General features: G+C 38.8%; 1 long non-coding RNA gene across 3 annotated transcripts in view; it reads left to right on the forward strand.

Moving 5' to 3' along the window:
- The first annotated feature begins 703 nt into the window (after positions 1–703).
- LOC134485698 (uncharacterized) overlaps positions 704–24,831 on the forward strand; it is a 95,963-nt gene continuing 71,835 nt past the window's right edge. The window contains exons 1-2 of one of the 3 annotated variants that reach the window (XR_015678399.1): positions 704–905; positions 23,433–23,550. This is a non-coding gene — a long non-coding RNA (uncharacterized LOC134485698). The remainder of the gene's footprint in view (positions 906–23,432; positions 23,551–24,831) is intronic. The other 2 variants (XR_015678397.1, XR_015678395.1) reach the window with 2 other exon arrangements.

The raw sequence follows: 24,831 nt of genomic DNA on the forward strand, positions 1-24,831 counted from the left end.
GAACCGCTAGGTGCTTAGCACGGAGACTTCTCAGACACGTGAGCCGCTGACAGGTTAGCAGTGTTCCGCCAGCCATGACGAGCTTCTGAGAAATGATTTAGGTTTCTGTTTCCTAGTTAAACCCAGCTGAGGTGGGAGTCATGTCAACACCATCAGCACCGACATTTAGGAGCCTGCCTGCCTTGTGACCTAGCACCTCCTGAGAACGTTTCTCATGCAAACCACTCACTAAGCTGGGGATCCACGAGTGATTTATCACTGCTGTGTGACAAAAGTTTGCCCGAGGAGACACAGCACATATCTACTTACTCCAGAGAGGGAACCCATGACAAACAAAACTAGACACCATCAAAGTCTTGCCGGATGAACTAATGAATTTTATTTAGTTTATTTATAGCAATATGGATGAGGGGTTACTTATGGGACCAGAACTGACTCAAAGACTACCCCAGCACAAGTAACAATTATACAGAGTCTGGAAACCGCACAGATTTCAGGAAGCCCGGCACTTTAGAGAGTGTCCTTTCCAAAGGACTTAGTCGTCTACACTGCTTTCAGGAGGCTGGGTCTCCGAAGCTTTTCTTCTCTGAAAGGGACTTAACAGCTTGGCTTATTTACAACTTGGGAGCAAGGGGGCTAGAGAATCTGTTCTGTTTTAGGGACTTTCTGAAGCTATTTTTTGCGCTGCTTAAGAATTTCCTTTGGAGAATAGAATGTTTCCGTCTTGGAGGAAGCTGTCACACAGCAAGCATCGTGTAATGTCTCTCAGAAAAGGGAAAAAGCTGTCTCTATAGACGGGAAAGTTTGACTGTGGAGTCTGTGCAGCTGCCCGTAGTTGACAGAGCTGGAACGAGCATCTGTACAGTTAAATTTCCAGGCTTCAAGAACAGCTTCTCAGCGTTCACGTGAGTGATACCGTCTAGGGTTAGTACTTTGGAGGGTGTGTAATGAATCACGGGCACCATATGACACTTCCTACGTATGTTACTTCCTCATCATGATAGGCGAGGGTAAATACAAGCAGGGAGGTGCAGTGTCAATGTCACTGGAAAAGAAGTCGAACCGTCTCTCACCACAAGTGTAGGCTGTAATGGGGCGGATAATCTCATAGCCTCATCCAATTTTATTTTTACTTAGTGTAAAAATGGAGGAGGCGTCATTGTCGGTGAGGTCTGGGCCTCCAAGGGTTTTGTAAGCCTCGTTTCATTCATCCAGGCCTGCATGGTTTACCCTGGAGCCCATCCTAGGTGTTTTCATACTGAGTATGAGTGAGAAAAGGGAACCCCAGTACTGTAAAACTGCAGAATTCAGGACCGGTGATGAGGTTTGGCTCCAAATACTCAGGAAGAAATCTATGTAAACGGTGGAGAGAGGAATATGGGGCCCTGGAGGATGCTTCCCCAGCATTTCTTCATGGGGGAATCTTATTGTCTGTGAAACTGTGTTTGACAATTTATCGTTACTGGATGATGTTTATTCCTTGGCTAACTTCCTATTGGTATTTAGTACATATTCTGAATCAATTCTTATTCTGATGTTTTAATTTTTGTATAATCTGATTTACTTAGAATAAATGCATATTGTGTAAAATGCGCATGGACAGATGGTAAATCCATCCATGTTCATAGTAAAAATATGAAAACTATGAATATTTTTAAATATTATTATACACACTCACACTCTATGTATTTATGCATGTATAATCTATATTCTATCTATAACATCCTATGTCTATTTATATCAATATTGATCTATACCTACCTATATCTATATCAATATCTAGATAGATGTTAGTGTGTTTGTGTATGTGTGTGTGTAGGTGTGTGCACATCTGAGTGTATACATGTGCATCTTGTATATGCAAGAGCCCGGGGAGGACAGAAATGGTCGTTAGGTTTCCTGTAACTGGAGTTACAAGTCGTGAGATGCCATATGGGTAATGGGAATCAAGCCCAGGTCCTTTGTGTATAAGTACTCTTAACCACTGAGACATTTATTGCTTCATCCCCAAAATGTTGCTCCGACTGTCCTCAAACTCACAGTTCCCTTGCTTTGTGTTTTCGGCATAGCCGACCAGTGTGCACCAACACAGCGTGGCTAAATTCTTAATAATGTTTCCTACAAGGAATTTCAGTCACTTGCTGATGTTATGCACAAACTTTCTCTCCCTATCATCCACTACCTAATTTTACATGTCTATCATCTGTCTGTGACCTTTATCTATCTCATTATTAATGTATGTATGTACTATTTCCGTAACATGTATATGTGTGTTTTACATGTATGTATCTATAATCTGTTTATCATCTATCTCTATCCCTCATCTATCCATTTATACATATAGCTATGTAGCTGAATTATAGAATCCATACAAAGGTTCCTGACCTGAGAGTTACACGTTAGTCATAGATAGGTTAGATTAGACTAACATAGTAACTGTACTAACTCGGATTTTAGATGATATCTTAGACAGAGTGATTATAAATGGGAAAAGATGAAAGAGTCTGTAAGTGATGTATTTGCCCTTGGCATCCAAGTGTCAAACTTCACAGAACTACTACACAGACATAGGAAGCTGTCCAGAACATGAATAACAAAATAGTGTTAGGCTAGAGAGACATACCAGTCCAATGAGTCCATGAGTATGAAGACTTGCATTTAGACCCCAGAACCCATGTAAAGTGCTGGGTAATGTGGTAGGGACTGTGCAATCACAGGTCGGGGAAGGAAAGACAGCCAGATGCCTAGGAATTACTGCCCAGATAGCTTAGTTGAGTCAGCTTCAAGTTTAAGGAGAGACCCTGTATTTATTCTCAGAGTTCCTTAGGATGATCACTGAGTATGCATGCACATGCACACACACACACACACACACACACACACACACACATACACACACACATACACACACACACACATGAACCTCTATGATAATGAATACATGTGTGAGTCTGACACACATCCACGAACAAACTTATACATATCCACACACAGAAAAACAAAGAGAGAAGAGTTTCCTTTAGGAATTTTATTTACTTTGAAATCTAAGCCATGCATCTTGCATAACAAAGTGTGAGGAAATCTACCCATCTTTATGAGTATTGATATTCTGGTCATTACTCAGAGAGTCTTTCAGGAGACAGGAGGAGTTGGAATTCAAGCTGGAGAAAGTTGGCAGGTGAGTAACAATCCAGAGGAGAGAGATGGAGTCTTAACATTCTTGCAGCAACTCTATGACAGAGGGCAGGCAGCCTCCTGAGGAGAACAGAGAGCACAGGCAATGTCCCTTTGAAAAGCAAACTCCTTTGCTCTTGATTTACAGCATGCATTGTTCCCACTACTGCCCTGCTAAGCCCATGAAAGTGGCTTGGCAGTCTTACTTACCTTTATCATTAACTCAGAAGAAATGGGTCTCCCTCCCCCAGTAATGTCATGCATCCATTCTTAATAAATGTCCACATTTCATCCTGTCACCTTTTAAAATCCGCAGTCACCATCTGCCTTCATTAGCAGCCCTTCCAACCTATAAATACTCAGCTATGCTGTCTACCATCTCCTAGCCATTCCCTGCACACCCATTCTTTCCCTCCACACACACTGTGCACTCTCTGCTCTTGTACACACGGCAGTCCTGGACTCTCTGCAAACCCATCCATTCGCTCCATGCACACTCTGTGCACACCCCTTCTTTCCCTCCACACACACTGTGCACTCTCTGTTTTTGCTCACACTGCAGTCCCCACACAATCTTCTCTTTTGGCTACCTATATTCCACCACTGAGGCTTTGTGGGCCCTCATGTTTATGAGATTTGATTCTTAGTTTAGAAATTCAACTATACACACTTGTGAATATAACACCCATTATCAATCTTCATAGTTGTTTATAAATTAACCTTTCTTACACATTGTAAATGTGGGCAAACTCTTTAAGCACCACAAAACAAGCAAAATTGATCTGAAAGGAATTGGTGTAGGTGTGATTATGATCAAGACATATCGTACTAAATTATATGAGGACTAATATTATCGCAAAATATTATATTATATGAATGTTAATTTATTGACTAGTCTTTATCATGTTACTTGGACCAACACTGATTTATAATGATGTTGATAATTTATTCAATTTATATAATGCCCTTCTCTTCAGAATGATTACACTGTTAATTCCATCTCTCTCTCAGTGTGTTTTAAAACATATCCCATACTGCCAGTAATGTATTTCTGTTTAAAGTATTATTGAAAATTTATCCTTCAAGGAGTAGTTCTCAAAATTTTTATTTTGTATGATTCCCTCTAAAAACAGGACAAAATTTAATTTGACTTTCTGTGAGTGTACACTACATGACTAACTAGATAGCTGGCAGGTCTCTTCTCCATGCTTTCTCAATGAGAAAGAACAGATGGCAAATATTAGGAATCCAAAAGATGGACACACACACACACACACACACACACACACATAAGCACAAACACATACATATGCACACATACAATTATCTAGAACACACCTCTCTGTTAGTATCACTTCCTCAACATTTGCTACTGGTATCTAGTATTTTATGATGAATAGATTCCTTTCTATGCACCACAAATTGACTTATCTTTTTAACAGTTTAATTTTTTAACTTTGAATTAAACTATTGAATCACTCTTTCCAATATCTAATATTTTGAAAATATTAAATAAAAGAAACCTCCCCATCCTATCTCTTTTCTTCTATGAAGCCTCTTGTACTCAATCCATGTACTCTAAGACTCTTGCTTTGGATGTGTAAGTGGAAATGTCAAGAACAATTCTGTGTGAAATACCAATAGATATAAAATGTAGTCCCCAGATACATTTCTGGATCAGGGTTTAGTGATAAATTTACACATAGGTAATATGAGCCTCACAATTGTGATATGACTCTACAAATAAATGTATCCTTATTCCAACTTGTCCTAACCCTGTGTGAAACAAGCATTGGTGAAAAAAATCATAAATAAATAATAAATCATATTGTACAAGTATATTGCCATGAGATCATGTTATATCTTTATATACTCTCCAACCATGAGTTTGGACTTTAGTATAAATAAGAGGACTCAGGTTGAAATTTCAGCTTTAGTCACACCTCAGAAACATGCTTCCCACAAAGCATACATATGGCACATATGTGCCATCTATTGGATGTTCAGGCCGCATGCAGACGGCCATGAGATTACATGTCTCCCTTGAAGAAGAATGATCCCTGAGCTACAGTCCTAACGGTGTTCTTTCTACCTTCCTGCTTTACATTTGCTTGCTTTAGTTCCTCCATGTTATGGCTGCTTTTCACTTTGCTCTCCTCTATATGATGCTAGAATACTGGCCAGAGATGCACATAAACACACAAAATGTCTTCTATGAGGGGATGACCTCTATTAAATGCCATCATTTGATTTTTCTGCAATGGAAACAACTTGGGCATCCACTAGAGAGTAAAAACTAGAATCCTAGATCTGGGTATCAATGGGGTAAATAACTGAATGCAGCAAGGCAGAGTTATCATCTCAAAGTTTAATTATGACAAAAGGAATTTGCACCAGAAATAAACATGTCTTAATTCCCCCAAGAAGAAAATTCTACAGAGTAATCCCTGCCTGAAATGAAGGGTGCTGCAGCTAAGTCCAGTTTCTATCTATTGCTTCAGGCACAGATCTCCTGCATATGATTATTTATTCCTTCAGGTAGAAGAGACAGAAAAGATCTTTGGCCCACAGCATACCAGATGCATAGCAGACCCAAGCTACAGCAGACAGCACTGTTTCAAAACCCACACCTTGAGCAGCTACATAATCCTTGTCCAGCAGCTGGTCTAGCAGGAGAGACAGTAAATAAAATAGGAACCCAAGTGTTAGCTAATGGAAGCTGAGGCCAGCTCAGAGTTCTCTGTTACATGTCAACAACAAAGGTTTTGTTCTCTTAGTGGTATCGGAGCATCTCATCTTGGGTTGACTGCTTTCCTGTCTGCCATTGTCACCCTGGATCTTGACAGAGTGGCTGCCGCACTGTCCATTGCTCCCCACTGTGTCAGAAGGGACAGAGTCTCAGAGTCTTGATCTGTGCCTCCACAAAAGAATGCATCTCTTCTACATCTGTCAGTCAAAGCAAATCCCAGAGCCGCGTCAGAGTTCACCAAGGCCTTCCTCCAGCATAGGCAGAGACACTCGGGACAGGAATGTGAACATCTGGTAAAGAGCAATGGAATCTATCTCACTAATGAACTGCATTTTATCCGTGTCAGAGTTTAGCATGACCCTTGATTCCTCTTTTAAAAATACGTGTTTAGAAACAGCTGAGAACTTTTCTATTTAGGAAAAAAATCCATTAGGGTACCAATAAATTGATCTCCACAAAAAAGGTCAATGATATTTGAGTGGCAATTTAGAGCTTTCAAAGCACTTTCAAATAAACATCTCATTTATTTTTCCTAAGTACTCAATGCAAACTTGAATTCACAGACTTTCATTCTGAATTTAACTATTTTAAACCCATACTGTAATTAGTTAAAAACGAAAAATAAATTTGCCTATGTACATAAAATATGAATTTATTTTATTTCCTCAGTCTCTCAAGATATAGGTCAAGGTATCTTGAGCTGATTTTGACAATAAATTTCTTTCTTTGATTTCTCTTATATTTACTGTCACGATCTTTGACTTTCACCCACTTACCTGTGTCCAACTCTGCTCTTCTAAGAACCCATTGTTCTTAGCAAGGTCATCTGCAGATGACCATTCCTCCTACTCTTAATTGGCTATATGCAGGTCATTGCTGTCCAAGAATAATCCTGCTTTCTTAAATAATTATGAATCTCATTTCCCAAAGTCATTGTCCTCGCATACTCTATATGGGAAAATAAGATATTTCTAATTAGGACTATTAAGCTCTAGGAAAACCATGGAGTTCACAAAACTCTCTTCAAAGAAGGAGAGAGAGAGAGAGAGAGAGAGAGAGAGAGAGAGAGAGAGAGAGAGACAGAGAGAGAGAGACAGAGAGACAGAGAGACAGAGAGAGACAGAGACAGAGACAGAGAGAAACAGAGAGAAACAGAGAGAAACAGAGAGAAACAGAAACAGAGAGAAACGGAGACAGAGCTACAGAGTAATAGAGCAGCTTCATTGAGATGTCAGGAGTAGAGAAGAGAATCTAGTCTACTATTCTGCTTTCTCCCTCCCTCCCTCCTTCCCTCCCTCCCTCCTACCTTCTCTCCTTTCTTCCCTCCCTCTCTCCCTCCTGCCCCTTTTCTTTTGCTCCCCTCTCTATATGTTCTCACTTTAGTTTGGGAATGAGTCCACCACTCTTGATCTCTTGCATTACTGTGTAGCTCTAGAGTCTGTTTGTCTGTGTCAACACTGATGAATAAATATGTATTTTTTAGATTACAATATAATTTCATAATTTACCTCTTTTCTATATCTGAATCTTCCCATATATCTTTCCTTGCTCTCTTTCAAATTCATGCCTTCTACATACTCACTCACATACACACACAATATATATATATATATATATATATATATATATATATATATATACATAGTGAGAGCCAAAGCGATATTTTAAGTTTTAATTGCTATGCCTAAGAGATTCATAAAACAAAAATACCTCTTTCCTGAAAGATCCTTGCTCAAGGACAGATAATCCCTCTAAAGTGCTGCAGGCTCCTATTCACTCACCTGAACAAGTTTGTTTACCTCAATGTCACCAAGTGTGCATGGTCACATGCTGGCAGGAAGTATATATGTATATAATTGGCCCTGGTAGGACCTAATGGCAAACATGGTGTCCTTATGGAGTTGCCCTTTTTAAGCAGCTGCAAAATTTGATATATCACCATTTTCTGGGAACCCAGAAGTGGACCTGGCCTGAGTCCACCATTCTGGCCATATTTAATTAATGCTTGCTTCCAATTTGCCTCAAAATTGTAATAAACGTCTTCTCTACTGGTACCATTACATATATGCATATATACACAGACACATATACACATATACATATATGTGTGTGTATAAATACATATATACATGTGTAGATATTCTTAAATAAATAAATACAATCTGCTGATCCTGGTAATATTACATGCAGGTACACTTTCATTGCTGATCATTTGGTATTGGATTACAGTTGGTGTGCTCTTCTCTGGGGGAGACTATTCTCTCACTGTGAGAATTCCTCAGGTCTCTGTAGGGTTGGGCCTGTGGGCTTTCCCCCTTTCACATTAGCACATCTACTGCCATCTTTATTCAGCCAAGTTTTGTCCTGTCTCACATGGAGGAGACCTTATGATGTAGCTTCTGATACTACTAGAAGATACAATCTTACACCAAACTCTCTGATACGATTGTTACAACCTTTCTATATGTTTCCCTTGATGTTTGCTGGGCCTTAAGTGCCAGAGTGTTTTGTAGATTATTCTTTGAGACAGGGCACCACAATGTGGCCTTTTGATTGGCCGTGGTCTCTAAAATACTGGTCATTTTTTTTTTTTTTTTTGCAAAGAGAAATTTCCTTGATGAAGCTGAGAAACACCTCTCTGTGGATATAAGGGGAACTATTTAGAGTATTGTGAGAGATTGTTGATGGTGTAGTAAAGTGTTAGATGCATGTAAATTCCTCTCCAAGATCTTTGCCTTCATTAGCAGAGAGTAGTTGGCTAGGATTCTAGTGCCACGCATGCTTTCCATCCAGTTGAGTGGGTCTTATGTTCAATTAGAAAGCTGTTGTCAACTCTTGATCTAATTTGGCCACACACAGAAAATGGCTACCATGCTTTAATTTTCCCTACCACCATTGGCTGTAGGCACAACCCACAAGACTCTTGCTAGAACTAGCAACTCAAATTTCTGTTCTTCTCCTGAGATTGGTAGAGCTATAACAGCAGCAGTAGCCCATGGATCCACAGGGGGAATCACCACCTCGTATGGCTCCCACTTGCAGACACTGTCTCTTGGGGACTTAATGTCCCTTGATGAAGTTTGAGGGACATGCTGACATTATAGCAGGAAATCTGGAATCCGTGCATCAAGAAAGAGTAAAAGATCAGGTTCGCCTGCCTACCCCACACTGCATCTTTAAAGCACCTTACCCTGATTTGAACTCTCGGTTCCAAAGCAGTTTATCCTGGAGGGTGCTTAGATACTGATAAAGGCAAGCGCATTTTTCTACACGTGTATCCCACGCATTTTTGAGACATGCTTCATGGAACTGCTGGCTTTTCTCTCCTAAACAGTTTGGGGAGCTAAGTCAATTTATGAATGTAAAGCGTTGGAAGGTTAATGACACCCAGAGAGCATGGTGAGTGCAGTCAATCACTGCCGCCATTCTTGTTTCATCAGTTCTGCCTCCGACAATAGCACAGCAGGATGCTTTAGGTGATCTGGACACGATGTAGCTTTTACTCTCTGGATTATTATATTTCAGAAGGGTGAATATACACCAACTTAATATGCTATAATGACCTTAACAATAATGCTAGGAGTGTGAGTCCCGCGGCTCAGACAACACAAAATTCACATTAAGCAAACTGGACTGGTTCTCAGATGCTGTGAAATCTAATCTGGGTCTAATGTAATTTGGGATCCTGACTGAGAAGAGAATGTAGTGAGGCTATAATACGACTAAGAATGGTGAGAACAGAGACTGTGCTCTCTGTGACTGAGAGAAACTAGAGGAAAAATTCAGAACAACTGAAGAAGAAACACCCAAAGAGAAGTGACAAAGAAAAGCAAACGGGAAAAACATTGCGCTGAACCTCAAGCAGTAAACAGCGTTCCCAAAGATCTATCTGTGTGCAAGGCAGCAAGAGGGGCAGGAGGGATAGCTCAGAGGGAGCAGACACTTCAGTTCGCAGCATTTTAGCTGCTTTTGGGTTGGAAAGAGCTGTAGTTTCCATCACTGTGGCACTTCAGCCCCTGAGTCAAAGGTCTTCCAACCCCAGATCAGACGAGCAGAGGCCGGTGTTTATGAGGAATGGAAATAAATGATATGGCACTAATCAGCACCGTGCCTCTGCTGCCTCAGTGGAGGGTGATAAGAGTGAGGTTATCATCTGAGAACTGTGAAGAAGAGTGAGGAACATTCTGATTCAGGCTCCCCTGGCCTCGAGGCTTCACCAACCTCTGAACTCAAAGTCTGGAGTGGACTGCTGATTGATGCTCACACACTGTGAGCTTAGCAGGCAGGATACAGCTGCTAATTTCACTATCTCTGATAAAATATAATTGCATTGTTTCATTCCAGTGCTCCACCCTGCCTCTCTATGCTCCCTCCCAATTCTCATCTGCCATTTCTAAAACCATTGCTGTTGTATGCACGTGTAAATTAGTAATATGTGACTAGAGTCTGATGAGTCCATCCAGTGTTGCACACAGCAGTAGTTGGTTTCATTTCTTTATGAGCCATTTGAACCCTGTGAACATTGCTTATGACCTGGGGCCACAGCAGATCCTGCAGCCAGACTGAAAGTTTCACACCTCTCTGTCAAAGGTATGCCCAGCTCTTGATGCCAGAGCATTGATGGAAATACTAGTCTACAACTGGGTAATGTAGGCATGTCCATTGATGATGTCAACAGGCAAGTAGTGCGATTCACTTATGAAGACATTCTATCTGCCCTTGTGTATTACATGCTGCTTTCCTTTCCTTGATATAGGTTATGAATTTGTAGACATTTTGGTGATTGTTAGAATCTGGACATATCTGCAGCACTTCATGAAAGATAATTAAATGTTTAAATGTTGGTGGTTATCTTAGTAACTGAAAGAAACAACACAGAGCAGAAAGACAAGGAGACATCCTGTGTCTCTAATTCACAGAAGTCTTTTACTCTGTAGATTAAATGAGGAGCACACCACGTTTTCCTTTACCTGCTGGATTCCTACCATGAATTCACATAACTTTTTATATTTACGTAGATAGCAGTGTTTACAGACAGTGGTTTTGAAGATGAGGAAAGCATTAATTGTTTAAGGATTCATGTCTATTGACCAAATCAAGGTGAACACATATGCAATCAAAGAACAAAAGGGGCATCTGAAACCTTAGTACGTCTACCTGTTTTTGCACAGGCTAAAAATAGGGCTGAAATGGAGTCACCATGGTTGAAGATACACATCAGCAACAGATCTCACTGCTGTCATATAATTTGTAGACAACTAGTTGGTGGCTCACGGAAGCTTTTGATTTCATTGAATTGAACCCAAAATGAATTCAAATTTCCAATGAAAAGAAATTCTGGGCTCTCTGAGTCACAGGTTTGCAGTGAACATGTGTGGGAAATTTTTAAGAGTCCTCTTTATCTCATGGAACACCCTCCTGTTTCCTCTCACATCTCTTCATACATTTTCCTTTTCAAGTTCTTCAGAATATGCACAAAATGGTTTTGTAGTCACAGTGATTTGACCCCTAGACTGTGAAACCTAATTGGATATGCACTTTATGAGGTAGAGACAATTTTGAACCCTGTATTTCATCATCCAATATTAATATTCAAGTTTTATATTCTTTCATGTGTTTCTTACTATCCAGGACCCAGACATGAATATTTCATACTGAATGAGAAGACAATTTTCTAACGGATGTTAATTACTTTACTAAAATTACATTTGACTATGGGAGGTCAAAGACACAAGAGACTTCATGATATGTCATAGTACAAATGTGTACATGGACTTTAAAATTATTACTACATATTCATATATGGCCAAAGTAGTAAATAAAAGAATGAAAGAAACAAGTACATCACAGGAGCAAGTGACACTTGCAGTAAATAAATGTAAGAACAAACTCTTATCATACCCACTTTATAGACTCAACAAAGACAGCATGATGTGCACACTGGCCATTGCAGTTTTCTGGAGATGCAAGAAGGAGGCCACAGTACCAAAGTCTCTACTCGCTATGTGGTCAGGAGAGGGCATCCTGAGCCCAATCAGTCATGTCTTAGACAAACACACACACACACACACACACACACACACACACACACACACACACACATGGGTACAAAATGTTGAATATATATAACACATTATATAGAACATATCATGTTGAATAGTGGTTACATAAAACTAATAAATATAAACATCACCTCAAACATTTATTTTGCTTTAAATTAAGAGTAAGATGTGAAGCGCAAGGCCCTGGGTTCGGTTCCCAGCTCCGAAAAAAAGAACCAAAAAAAAAAAAAAAACAGAGTAAGATGTACTCTCAGTGAGTATCAGGCATATATCACATTAGGAACTACTGTCAGTCTACTTAAATGTAGATATTCACAGATAAAACGATGGCTCAGTCATTTCCAGAACCCACACACAAGACCTGACCCTCTAATAAAATGGTTTATCAGTTGATATTTGCAATCCCACTACATGGCAGTACAATTGCTATTTAGGACTGTGCATGACTGTTTATACATGTATGTGTACATGTGTTTACATTCTGGCATTACATGTACCTCTGGGTGTGTCTATATGTGTGCATGTGCATGTGTGTGTATCCTTATATGTGTCTACACATGTATCCCTGTGTGTGTGTGTGTGTGTGTGTGTGTGTCCTTACATGTGTCTGCACACGGACATGTAAGTTGTGAGTATGAATATGGAGGCCAGAGCCTGATGTCACACAGAATGATCCACATGCCCCAGGGGCTTCTCACTCGCTCCTCTAGCTCTGGGCTTACAATTCGGTGCTGTCATTCCTGCAATCAGTCTATGTATATATTTTATAAATGTTAAAGTCTTGGTAGCTGATGTCTTCCTAGTACTTACTTTTACAAGTTATTTTATTGTTTGTATTAGAATGTTCCTATAATTAGCCATAGTCTATATATCTGTGATAGCAGTTTTGACCACTCTGTTTAGGTTTCATTGTGTTTATTTTTATTACTCTTACATTCCGTGGGTTTCTATTAAGTTTTCATAGAGCCATCAATTGTTCCTGATCGTATTGATTTTTCTGGCCTTGGAATGTGAACTCTGTGGTTTCTCTTTTCTTTCACCTTTGCCCTAACTTGATGATTTTTCCAACTTCTTCAGAGTTAACACCTCCTTTCCTTGAGCCATATGTTTGACAGGAGTTTACATTGCTCTTACTTGATTTGAGTTTAAATTTTCGTTACCTTTCTCTTACACTCATTTTACAAAATGACATACATTTTGATGTGGCATCCTGGTATGTTAACCTTCCATTCATGTTTATCTGTAATCAATGTTTTTTTAACTTTGCTCTCATTCTCCCTTTGTTTTCCAGTTTATTCCTCAGAACCTTGCTGTTATCCTACTGTTATCTTCCATAACTTAGAAGGTTTCCAGAATTATTTTGGTCTTGATTTCTAGTTCCCTTCTGTGATGTCTCATGCTGCTTCTCTATTCAATTTGTTATTACTTTCATGGTTCATCCTGTGTTGTACGAAATGAAATGTTCTGCCCCCAATGTGAACATGCATTCTGATGTTATTGGATTGAACAGCTTTTCTGTATGTATGTGACAGGTGCACTGTCCTAAAGTAGTTGATATCCCTTTTCTGCGTTGTGCCTGAACCAGGCTTGCTGGCACATCTGTACCCAGAGCATGCAAGCATGTAGCTAAGTGGAGAACAGCCTTGTAGAGGCTTGTGTTTTCATGCTGTTTTTGTTACCCAAAAACCTGTTTGCAGTGTCACACACAAAGGACTAAAAGAAGCTTGACCTTAGTTGGTTTTTGACTGGTCAATAAGGTTACTGGGGCCAGTGACTGGGCAGAGAGGTAGAGGCGGGACTTGTAGGATTCCTGGGAAGGGACTAAGCAAGGAGGAAGAAGGGATTCTGCCATGTTGAGGGTGTAAGAGATGGACCATGCCAGAAAGGTGCTGAAGGGAGAGAGAGATGACTTGTAGGTACAGGAAGAAAGCAGCCCCAGGAGGGCTGCCCAGCAGGGTCCAGAACAGCAGATAAAATAAAGATTTAGTTAGTGTTAACTCAGGAATTTCAAAGGGGAGTTTGTGTTAGCCACAAGAAGTTAGGGCGTAGCCCAGTCATTGAGCTGCTTAAGGCATATTAAAAAGAAGGCTGTGTGTGTGTGTGTGTGTGTGTGTGTGTGTGTGTGTGTGTGTGTGTATGCACGTGTGTGCATGTGTGTGTGCGAGTGTGTCTTTTATTTGTGAATATAAAACACTTGGGTGGATTTAGAGGAGGTGTGCTAACCTGCATGCCTGCACGGACTTTAGAGCAGATTAATAATCTGCAGCTAAACAGCATGGTTCTGGCATCAGGTGAGGCTGGTACTGAACTCATGCCAACCAGAATAGTATTTGTTTATATCTTATAATTCTTTCCTGAAAAGGGAGGCTTAGACTTTTCCATGAGTGCTTTTGGGAAAACTGTAAGGAGAGCATTATAGTGCTTTGATCCACTGGCATTTATGGCAAAATCGTAAGAACAGCCATGCATAGAAGCACGGTCACCATTACCAACACCAAAGCAACACAGTCAGGGACTCAAAGAACACGATTTTCTGGAAAACAAGAGTATGTAAAATGGACCTTTGCTGAAGTCACTGTTGTACTGATCATTTATTTGAAACATATTAGACATATGGGATTTTTTTCCTGAGTTGACTTCTTAGATTCCAGGGATACCTAGTCATTAGACGATAGTTCAAAGATTGTGACTCAAAAGTTGTAAAAAGGAAGTTGAAAAGCTATACTGTCCCAAGTATTTGAAAATGCTTGTTTTAAAAAGCACTACAGTTAGACTAGACTACATTCTTTTTTGCAAGTATTTAAGAAGGTATATTTTGATGCTGGCATGATGTATCAGTGGTTAGAGGTGTTTGTCTCATACACCCAGGAATGTGACTTAAAACTTTGGAACACACACGAAAGCTGTTAGAGAGAATCTATTCTCCCTGGGTGTCTTTGACTGTCACTTGCGCTTTGGTGTGTGCATGCCACCCATAACAAAACTAAAAATCAAACTGAAAAAGAGTGTGTATATGTATGTGTGTATACGTCTGTGTGTCTCTGTGGTTTTTTTATGTGTGTGCCTCTTTGTGTGTATGTGTGTGTTTGCTTGTGTGTGCCTGTGCATGTATATATAGAGGCTGTGTGTGAATGCGTGTGCTTGTGTATATCTGTCTCTGTGTGAATGTGTTTGTGTGGTGTGCATGTGTATGCTTTCATGTGTGTGAATATGTGTGCCTGTGTGTATATGTGCTTATGCATATGTGTATGTGTGTGTTATGTATGTATAAGCCTATGTGTGTCTATGTATGTGCATGCCTGTGTGTGTATGTGTATATATGTGTGTGTGCCACTGTATGTGCTATGTATGTGTAAACCTTCGTGTGTGTATGTATTGTGTGTGCGGGGTTATGTTTATGCCTGTATGACTGTGTATGTGTGCCTGTTTGTGTGTGTGTTTGTGTGTGTGTGTGTGTGTGTCTTTTGTAAGTTACCCTACCCCATCCAGTTAACAACATAACTTAAATACAGCACATTCATTTTCAGTGCATAGTTGGATGTTGGCAGGCAAACATTATTTCCTGATTTACTAATAGCATGTAGAAATATACATATCTGTCACATCTGTAGCTTCTTTACTACCTGCAACTAGGGAAATGTAGAATGCATTTCAAACTGTCTCCTTATGGGTTAATAGCACACACTTCTGCAATATTCACACTAGGGTCTCAGTTATCACTGGGAATAGATAGAGTGACAGTTAGTATTTCAGAACGTAGCTTTCCGTCCTCAAATTTACTTTTTGGGTCTTAGGGGCACATTTATTCTCCTGAGTCATCCCTGTGATGAGAGCGTGGACTTGTTCTATTGGGCTTCCTGATGTAATTTTAATGTCTGTGGTGATGCCTCTGTTTATGTAACAAGCCACTAAGCTGTTATATTTTCCTTTCCAACACAGAATATGCAATGTATCAGACTTTATCCCCTCATCAATTGACCCATTTATTTCATTTTTCTATTTCTAATTCATCCTGCTGAATTTGTTTATATTCTAAAAGTTCACAGTTGCCAATGAAGCTGTGTCAAACCATTATCCTTAACTGAAAGATCAAATGGTATCTGTGAATAAAATAGATGGCCTGATATTTGAGTCCATGAGTGTCTCTGGTGAATTTTTATACAGTTGTTCCCTTCTCCTGATGATTGTCCAAATGTCCTCTTTATTCCTAGGAGGTCTCCATTTCTAAATTGTCCTCAGTTATGATCAGTCACTGTGATTAATTCCATTTCAAGGGATGCTGGGGACAGTTTCTGGTACACGGATGGTTAAAAAGAGATGAAAATAACTCAGCTTCAGAAAGAAGGTCCCCAAAAAAATGTCAATCAAAACCAGGGTCTTCATCTTCTAGCCTCCTGCATCATCACAGGCTTTCCCCTACCAGTGAGATATCTCCATGTACATTATGTATCTCCTAGAAGGCTGTATACCATGCAGAACCTAGATGTAATAATTTATTTATTGCTGAGGACAATGAGACCATGAATCCTATAGTCTTTTCTTTGTAAGCTACCTTCTTCTCATTGTACTTTGAAAAGTTGATCTCAAAGTCATTTGAACCAAAACTGTAAGTACACCTTAACGATAAGTAAACATTTTATTCCCAACTAATAATTGTGCTCAAGACATATATCGCCCAGTGGGGGGAAAAATTCCACAGCTTAAACTCAAAAGTAAGTGTAGCCCACACACCTCTGGTGGGGTTTATAAGCTCGAAATAAATGTTTCAGGTTTTGTGGGCATCTACCAGTGGCCTATGATTTTCTAGATAATCATTCTCAGGGAGACGTTTGTCAGTTCTTCTCTTTACCTATAGTTTAATGTTGAGCCTATTGTGACACCTCATAAATTATGCATCAGTGAATGACATTGTTCGAATCTGTCCAGAGATCGAGGAAACAAGGTTTACGTTTCATTTCCTGGCAGCCAAAGCGAACAGATGACAGAGCTGTGATGTGGGTACAGACAGCGGACAGGGAGAAAGCAGAAACTTTCAGTGCCAGCCCTCGCTGTAGCTCACAGCAGTGTGGCCTTCTTGCAGGTGTGACTTCACAATCTTGCTCCATTTTGTCAAGGCTTCCTTCAGGAAAACACCTACTGAAATCTCAAATTTTTAATGAAATTAACATTTTTCAACAAATAATTTGTTGGAATACCTTGTTGAATTTCTGTTTCAATTAATTAAGTTTATTGTGATATTGTCTGGGTCAAGGAAGGAAGGGAGCATTCTGTATTACCTGTCGGTATTCTCTGTGTCACCACCTACTTGTATAGGCAGCTGTGACACATCAGGTTGATTACGTGAATTATTCTTGGAGAATGCATCTGAGTCCTAACTCGGAAAAAGCTAAACTATGACTTATAGGGTTACCTGCCAGACATACTCATGAGTTTCTAAATAGCAGAACGTGGTGTGTGTGTGTGTGTGTGTGTGTGTGTGTGTGTGTCTGAGTGTGTGTTAAATGATGCCAACCACATGAGACCACATCAGCTAGCAGTAGCAGCTCCCCTTGAGTGTATAAGTGCCCTCTACTATGAAATAATTCAAATATACATTTCTCAAAAGGTATTTTTGATATTGAGTCATGACTGAAAAGTGCAATATACTCATTTGCATATGAACATATATGTGCATATGTTCATATACATATTTTGCACATGCTGCTTCAGGTAATCAGGACTCAGACTAGAAACAATAGAATAGAACATCTTCACATTTGTCAAAATCTGTGCCCAACATATGCACACAGTCACCACAGAAGATAAACCTTTAAAATATGGCATTAGCCTCTTTTCTTGTCTGCTATTCAGCCTCCAACTCCAGACCTAATCTACCAGCTATGGATCACAACTGGTGGGTCCTGGGAGGGGAAGAGTGACGGATGGCCAGAGAAGAAGAAACTGCAAACTACAGGCATATGTAAACACAATGAGAACAGACTCTCAGGAGACAGCTTTAGTGAGACCTCTCATTTAATGGGAGAAACAAAGGCAACGTAAACATTTGGGGATGGGTTAGCTTTTTGGGGGACGACTGTACATGATAGGCTGGGGCCAGGGCACTAGGATGGTTCATTTGCATAAGGAAGAAATCCAGGTTCCGCTGGACAATACCTTATAAAGGGAGAGGAAGTTTAACCAGACTGTGGTGCTCTGGGAGCTTCTCCAGGAGGGAAAGGTGGGAGTTTAGGGATAGAGTGGGGGGCCATTCAGGCTTGGGGCATGGGGCAGCAATCAAACTTCTGTTGATCTTAGGAGGAAATTTCTTGGGTTTGGATGCACCTCAACCCCATTCTTATTCTGGATGGGTTTCCCCTAGTCCTATTGTTCCCTGACCCCACACTTGTCTGATCAAATGCCTGAAAGGAAGATACTTAAGAAGGGTGTAGATTTATTTACAGTTTCAGCAAGTATGGTCCTCCATAGTGGTGACAGAACTACAGCAGAACAAGAGATTTCTTAGTACTACTCAGTGTCTACAGTCAAGAAGCAGAGAGCAATGGAGTAAGACCAGCCTAATAAACCAGAAGATCGACCTCAATCACCCACTTTGTCCAGCAAGATCTTCATGAAGGTTCTGCATCCTTCATGTGCCAATACTTAGGTACCAAGAATTTAAACACTTGAGCCTATCAGGACCTTTCACATTCCAGCCTCAGGAAATAACAAACATGGAAAAATATTTTGCATCCTATAGAACCATCCTCTCTAATGGTCCAAAACAAAAACAACAACAACAACAACAACAACAGCAACAACAACAGAAAGGAGACTGTTGCTTCACTCAAGTAACCTAGGCTGGTTTTGTTGTGTGACACCTGAGGCATTTTCTACCCGATTCAAGGCAATGTGGTTGGTATTATTCTTTATAATGAGTGGTGACTGGTTTTGTGTTCATATTATTTTTATATTTAGGAATGAGATACTGAGTTTTTATTGCATCTTCATTTATTTCAACCTCAACCTATCGCCATTAAGGACCTAGTAGAGAGAAGAATGAACTGAGGAGAAAGTGGGTTGGGATAGCTTATGGTGATCCTTGAACCATTAGGTGGCATGCTGAATCTCAATGTTCTCATCAATTAATTGTGAATGACTTTTGAAAAAATAATTTATAAGCTTGTGCTACATGAAATGAAATAATTATTAATGTGAAATTTAAAATGTTCATATATAAGTCACAGCACAGAACAATAAAGAGAAATGCCCAGTAAAGGTTAAAGCTAATATAATAAGATTTAAATAGGAACAATAAATAGGAGGAACAAATTAATAACTTTTCATAAAAGTTCAAACATTAGGATATAGTTTAGATTTAGTGAAAAACTTGAAAAATTTTGTTACAGGCTTTTTCACCTTTTTTATTGTTTGAATATTCATAATGACATGGAATTAGACATAGGGATAGATAGAGAATAGGCAGATATGGATAGATGATAGGAGGACGGCAGATATAGATAGGAGGGAGATACATAGATATATAATAGATACATATATAGATATATGATATCTACATTATATGTAGATAAAGGAGATAGACAGGCTTATGTATATGATAAATTGAGACAAACGTAGGGTATTAATAAATAAATGCATAGATATTTGATAAGCAGGTAGATAGGTAGATAAAATATGGATAAATATATTAAAGATAGGTAGATGATACATAACATAAATTGATCATAAATGAATGGATAGATAGATGAAGATAGGTAGGTAGATAGATATATATAATATGTATATTACATATATGTAGTAGGTAGATAGATAATAAATGATAGATGATAGGTAGCTAGATAGACAATAGATAGATGATAGATATATGAATGATTGATGATATATAAATTTATGAAAAGGATGCATGACTACATATATAATATATAAATCATGGGTAAATATTGTTAATAGAGGGTATAAACCTAGATGACAAATGAAGCATATTATATATATATATTGCATATATATATGTGATATTAGATATGTGCATTGATAGTTGATAGACAGAGAGAAGTTCTACTAATCTGAAAGTTTCAATGACTGAACTGTAGTGTAAAGGAAACTAAGTGTTCACAATCCTAACTTCACCATTTTCTAGTCAAGTAACACAGAGATGCAATCAGAGTTACCCAGGATTGCTTTTCAAATTGGGTTGCAAATCCAAAGCATTCTTATAATCCCTAGTGTGGAGAGGTCATTTTTATTCAGTTTGAAATGTTCCCTCAGTTGTTGGTAATACAGACACAATCATCTTTTCATGATTACACTGCTCACCTTAAATGGGCAGCAATAAAGCAGGAGACTTCAGAGACTGAGGGACAAATAGAACGTCTTTTGTCACTCTTCCCGAGGGCTTTCTATTGAGATACTCTTGACAAATTTAAGAAGGCACTCATACTTGAGTATGGTTCACCTACTGTCTACATTCACTTTCTGTTAATATGTGAAATTCTTACCCCAAATTCCAAAGCCCTATTTCTAGACCCCTAGGGGAGTCATGGAAATCAAGTGGTGTGTATCTTTGGAGAATCCTTTAACTCAAGATTATTAAAATTCAATGCAAATATTTATTAAAGACTGACTCTCAACATCCCTCTGTTCCTGAAATTAGACACAGGTAAAAAATATTTTTGTTTCTTAGCTAGGACAGGAAGCATTGAAGGAGGTAATAAATATACAGAATAAAACACTGAAAATTTTCATGTTGCCTCTAAAAATTGTGTCTCTCCTAGTATAGAAGCTCTGAAGCCCTCTCCCTTTCACATGCAAATCTGATTTCTTGTAGGTTTTGATACAGTTCCTGTGGCAGAGCAACTTGGGGAGTGATGAATTCTGTACCTTCCATCATTCTTTACATATAATATGGATTATGTCTCATTGTTTGTATACATTGGCTTAGGAATAAAGCAGGTCCCCACTTACAAGTTACTCCAAATTCTTGAATATAGACACTTTTAACTTACTATAGCTTTAATTAATCTTCAACTTCATGGTGGTGTCAGAGCTATCATGGCTCAGTGGAAGCATCACTAAGAATTCTGAAATTTATTATTTCCTGTGAAACGTATGTAGGTTCTAGTTGCCTTGCCCTCTTTCCCATACATCACCCTCCTCCTGCAGCACCTGTAACCCTAACCCCTGATCTGAAGTGCAGGTGCTTTGCTGTGCAGTGTGTGTACAAGGCTGGATGCACACCTAGGCCAGGTGCATTAATGCCTCTTTGTCTATGATGTTCTTGCCCTATACAAATATATTTATTGACCTAACCCAGACAAATCTGGGGGACTCTGTGAGACTCATATTCCATGTCACACATGATAGGCTGTAGAAGCTCTAGTATGTAACCCAGGTGAAGTGAAAGGCTACTCAAATTTGAACTGGATCTTCCCACTTCTGTTTTCTTCTTGTTATTCGTTACATTGTACTACAACTATGACTACTACTTCTACTTCTCCTACTAAAGCTACTACTACTACTACTACTACTACTACTACTACTACTACTACTACTCCTAGTACTACAATTACTGTTGCTGCTGCTGCTACTACTACTACTACTACGACGACTACTACTACTATCATCATCATCATCATCATCATCATCATCATCATCATAATTTTGGGTTTTTTTTTCTTGAGATAAAATTTCTTGTGTACCTCTTTCTGTCCTGGACTTACTCTGTAGACCAGGCTATCCTGGAACTCAGGGATCTACCTGCCTCTTCCTGCCAACTCCTAAAATTACAAGTGTGTTGACTATACCTGAACCTTCTTTCCATTATTCAAAATCGTAGTAAAATTATGTTAAAGTTCCACTACTCAGATTCTCAGCCTTATGCTGTTTTTCAAGATTTGCACTTGAGCACTGTGCCACAATTGTATCATGAGGAGGTATTCAGTCTTGTACTGTGCTTGATTTTCTATTGCTCTTGAGAATCAAAAGCCTCACAAGGACATCTTCCAAGTCATAACAGCGGCTTGATAGAAGAACTTCTGACAATTCTAACATCTTGCAAATTAATAAATTCTATATAACTCCAGTCTGTCTGTTTGTTCTAAGGAACTGGATGTTTACTATTTTCCAGCACACCTTAGAGAGGAGAAGACTGATCCTTCTCAGGTAGTCTTCAGTGTGTACGTGAGGCATCAGGAATCGTTTTAACTTCAGTTGTCATATAAAAAGTTAAGGGAAAAAATGTTTCATAAGACAGTGGGCTGAGAGGGAAGGAAAAAGATTTCCAAATTATTAAAAATGACAAGCAGAGCCAGGAGCAGTAGTGAGGGGCCAGTTCTGTGCTACCAGTGACTCATAGAACTCCTTGCTGTCAGTAAGCACATTATTCATAAAGGTTTCATTGTAAGTTAAAAATAATATCATGTAAGAATGTTTTAATTAAATTTTTTATAAGGAACATCTGTGGTTATACGCTGAGATGGGTTAAAGGAGAGATTCTATGTTACATTTTGGTTTCTATCTTTTATCCTTCTGTAATAAAAATTTATTTATGTAGTAACTTTTCCAGACTGAGTTTGGGGAATATGAGGATTGTGTCCTAGATAGAAATTCACACCCTGCTCCTGGCAGGGAATCTGAAGCCTAGAAGGCTCCTAATAAATATGTTAAGCTGACCTAAATTTAAAACTCTGTTATAGTTTCAGCATACAAGAATGCTTTCAACTTTACATGCCTTGCTTCAAATAACCTGTAGGCATTGCATGATAAAAGCATAGACATGTTTTAGAGAGATGAACATTTATATATTGAGGTGGGAAGGTCACTGGAGTCTTGGTTAAATTAAAAATTGACCCCTGAAAGTTTTATTTAAAAAGGAATCTTACATTTCAGTATCCCTCTGAGGGTTTGTTGGACTCAGATTATGGGATCCAATGAAGTACATAATTTTGCAAGGTAATTTAGAAGCCAGTGTGAGACACTGTTAAATTCAGTATGACTATGTCACATTTGTTTCTATAAGGACACGGAATATAGAGATGGCAACTCATTCTCTTACCAAAGCCAAAAAATATTACCTTTTAATATTTATTTATTTATTACCCAAAGGATGACATCTTTCATAAATGTAAAAAATGGTAATAGATGTTTGTTATGGTGATGTTTGCTTAGATTAAACTATGTTCAACCTGTATGTTCTGCAGTCCCAATATCAAGGCAGGCTGAGAGGCCAAAGGATAGATGTAGAGACACTATGTCAGGAGTTTGTATCTAAGATTTTCAAAAGAGTCAGTGCAATCCAACTGAGCCTGGCTTTGATCCCAGTGTCTGCCAGTTCTCATATAACCACCCCTGGAATTCATAACCCCAGGGTCTTGTCATGGTTGCCAGGACATTGGAAGTTCAAGGGGCAAGATCACAAATATCCAATCTCCACTTTCCTTCTCTTTACAATGCAGATTCTCTTTATTGATCCAACAATAAACTCAAGTGACATACACAAGTGTCTGGGGAAGAACACGCAGCTGTGTGTGCCTGACCTTACTTCACATCTGCAAGTCAACACCTCCTCACCCTGTGAGTATGTTAGAATTGTTATTTACTTAGTGTGTTCTTGCTAAATTAAATGATGGCATATTAGTGTCTGATGGTGAGAGAGGCCCACAGGTATTATAGGCTTTTCTGGAGAGAAGCTGATTACTGCTGAAGGGCTGTACAGCATAAATCATCTTGTCTTTGAATTGGACCAACCAAATATGTAAATTGTCATGGTTAAAACAGAAAATACACCTGCTACAAATATTCTTGCTTATTCTCTAGCACAGTAAATTCCCTATTCTTTTTTTTTTTCCCGGAGCTGGGGACCGAACCAAGGACCTTGCGCTTGCTAGGCAAGCGCTCTACTACTGAGTTAAATCCCCAACCCCTAAATTCCCTATTTTTATCTGAGAATCTAAGCTAATGATTACGGTAATTTTGAAACAGTGAGAGTCTCAATATTTGACATGGTGAGTAAATCTTTTAATGCATAGAGTCCTTTTGTGCTCCTTCATGGCATGGGTCATTTGAGTTTAAAACAAGCCATGTTAAATAGAGAAGGAAGTTTAAGGATTGCTGGAAATGCCTACTTATTATCTGCTATTCTCACAAAGAAACATGCCAGGCATTTGAAAACACTGAGAAATTTGCTTATATTTTTACTGTATGATATAGTTTAAAAATGTTTCACATGATAGTCAATAAATAAACTTTGTTTTTAGCTAAGAATATATTGAAAGACACATTTTATGTCTACCTTTTTAATATTCTCAAAATAACAGTGATGAGTAACATTCCAGTTCACATTATCGTATAGAAGAAAGAAACAAAAATAATGAAGTCTTAAAAATCTTACTAAAAGACAAAGGCCCCAAACCCACAATGAACTAAAGCGATGAACATTGGTATGTTAGAAAAAGTTTATCTATGGAAAGGAGTATAAGTCAGAAGGTTTTTTTAAAAAGTAAATTAGCTGAAAAAAAAAACCACCTTAAACACAAAGCTTACAATGTCCTGTTTCTTATGAATGTTTCATCAGCAAATGTGTTAAAATGGGTCAGAAAGTAGCTTCAAGGACAAGTTCAAATTAAGCTGAGTTTTTATCATGATTCAATTTCACTAATTACTTTAATAATTGAAGATGTTATCCAAGGCATATTGTAAATCAGTTCATTGTTTACTCCTTTTATATATTTTATCAAATGTGAATTTCAATTGCTGTCATGAATAGACACAGGTGTAATATCTATGCAATATTAGTCAAAAAATAAATATCTTCATCAAATAAACCAGTTGTGACAGTGAACACATCCAAGTGGG

This window comes from Rattus norvegicus, chromosome 2 (assembly GCF_021556685.1).
Source record: "Rattus norvegicus strain SHRSP/BbbUtx chromosome 2, alternate assembly SHRSP_T2T, whole genome shotgun sequence".
Classification (NCBI taxonomy): domain Eukaryota; kingdom Metazoa; phylum Chordata; class Mammalia; order Rodentia; family Muridae; genus Rattus; species Rattus norvegicus.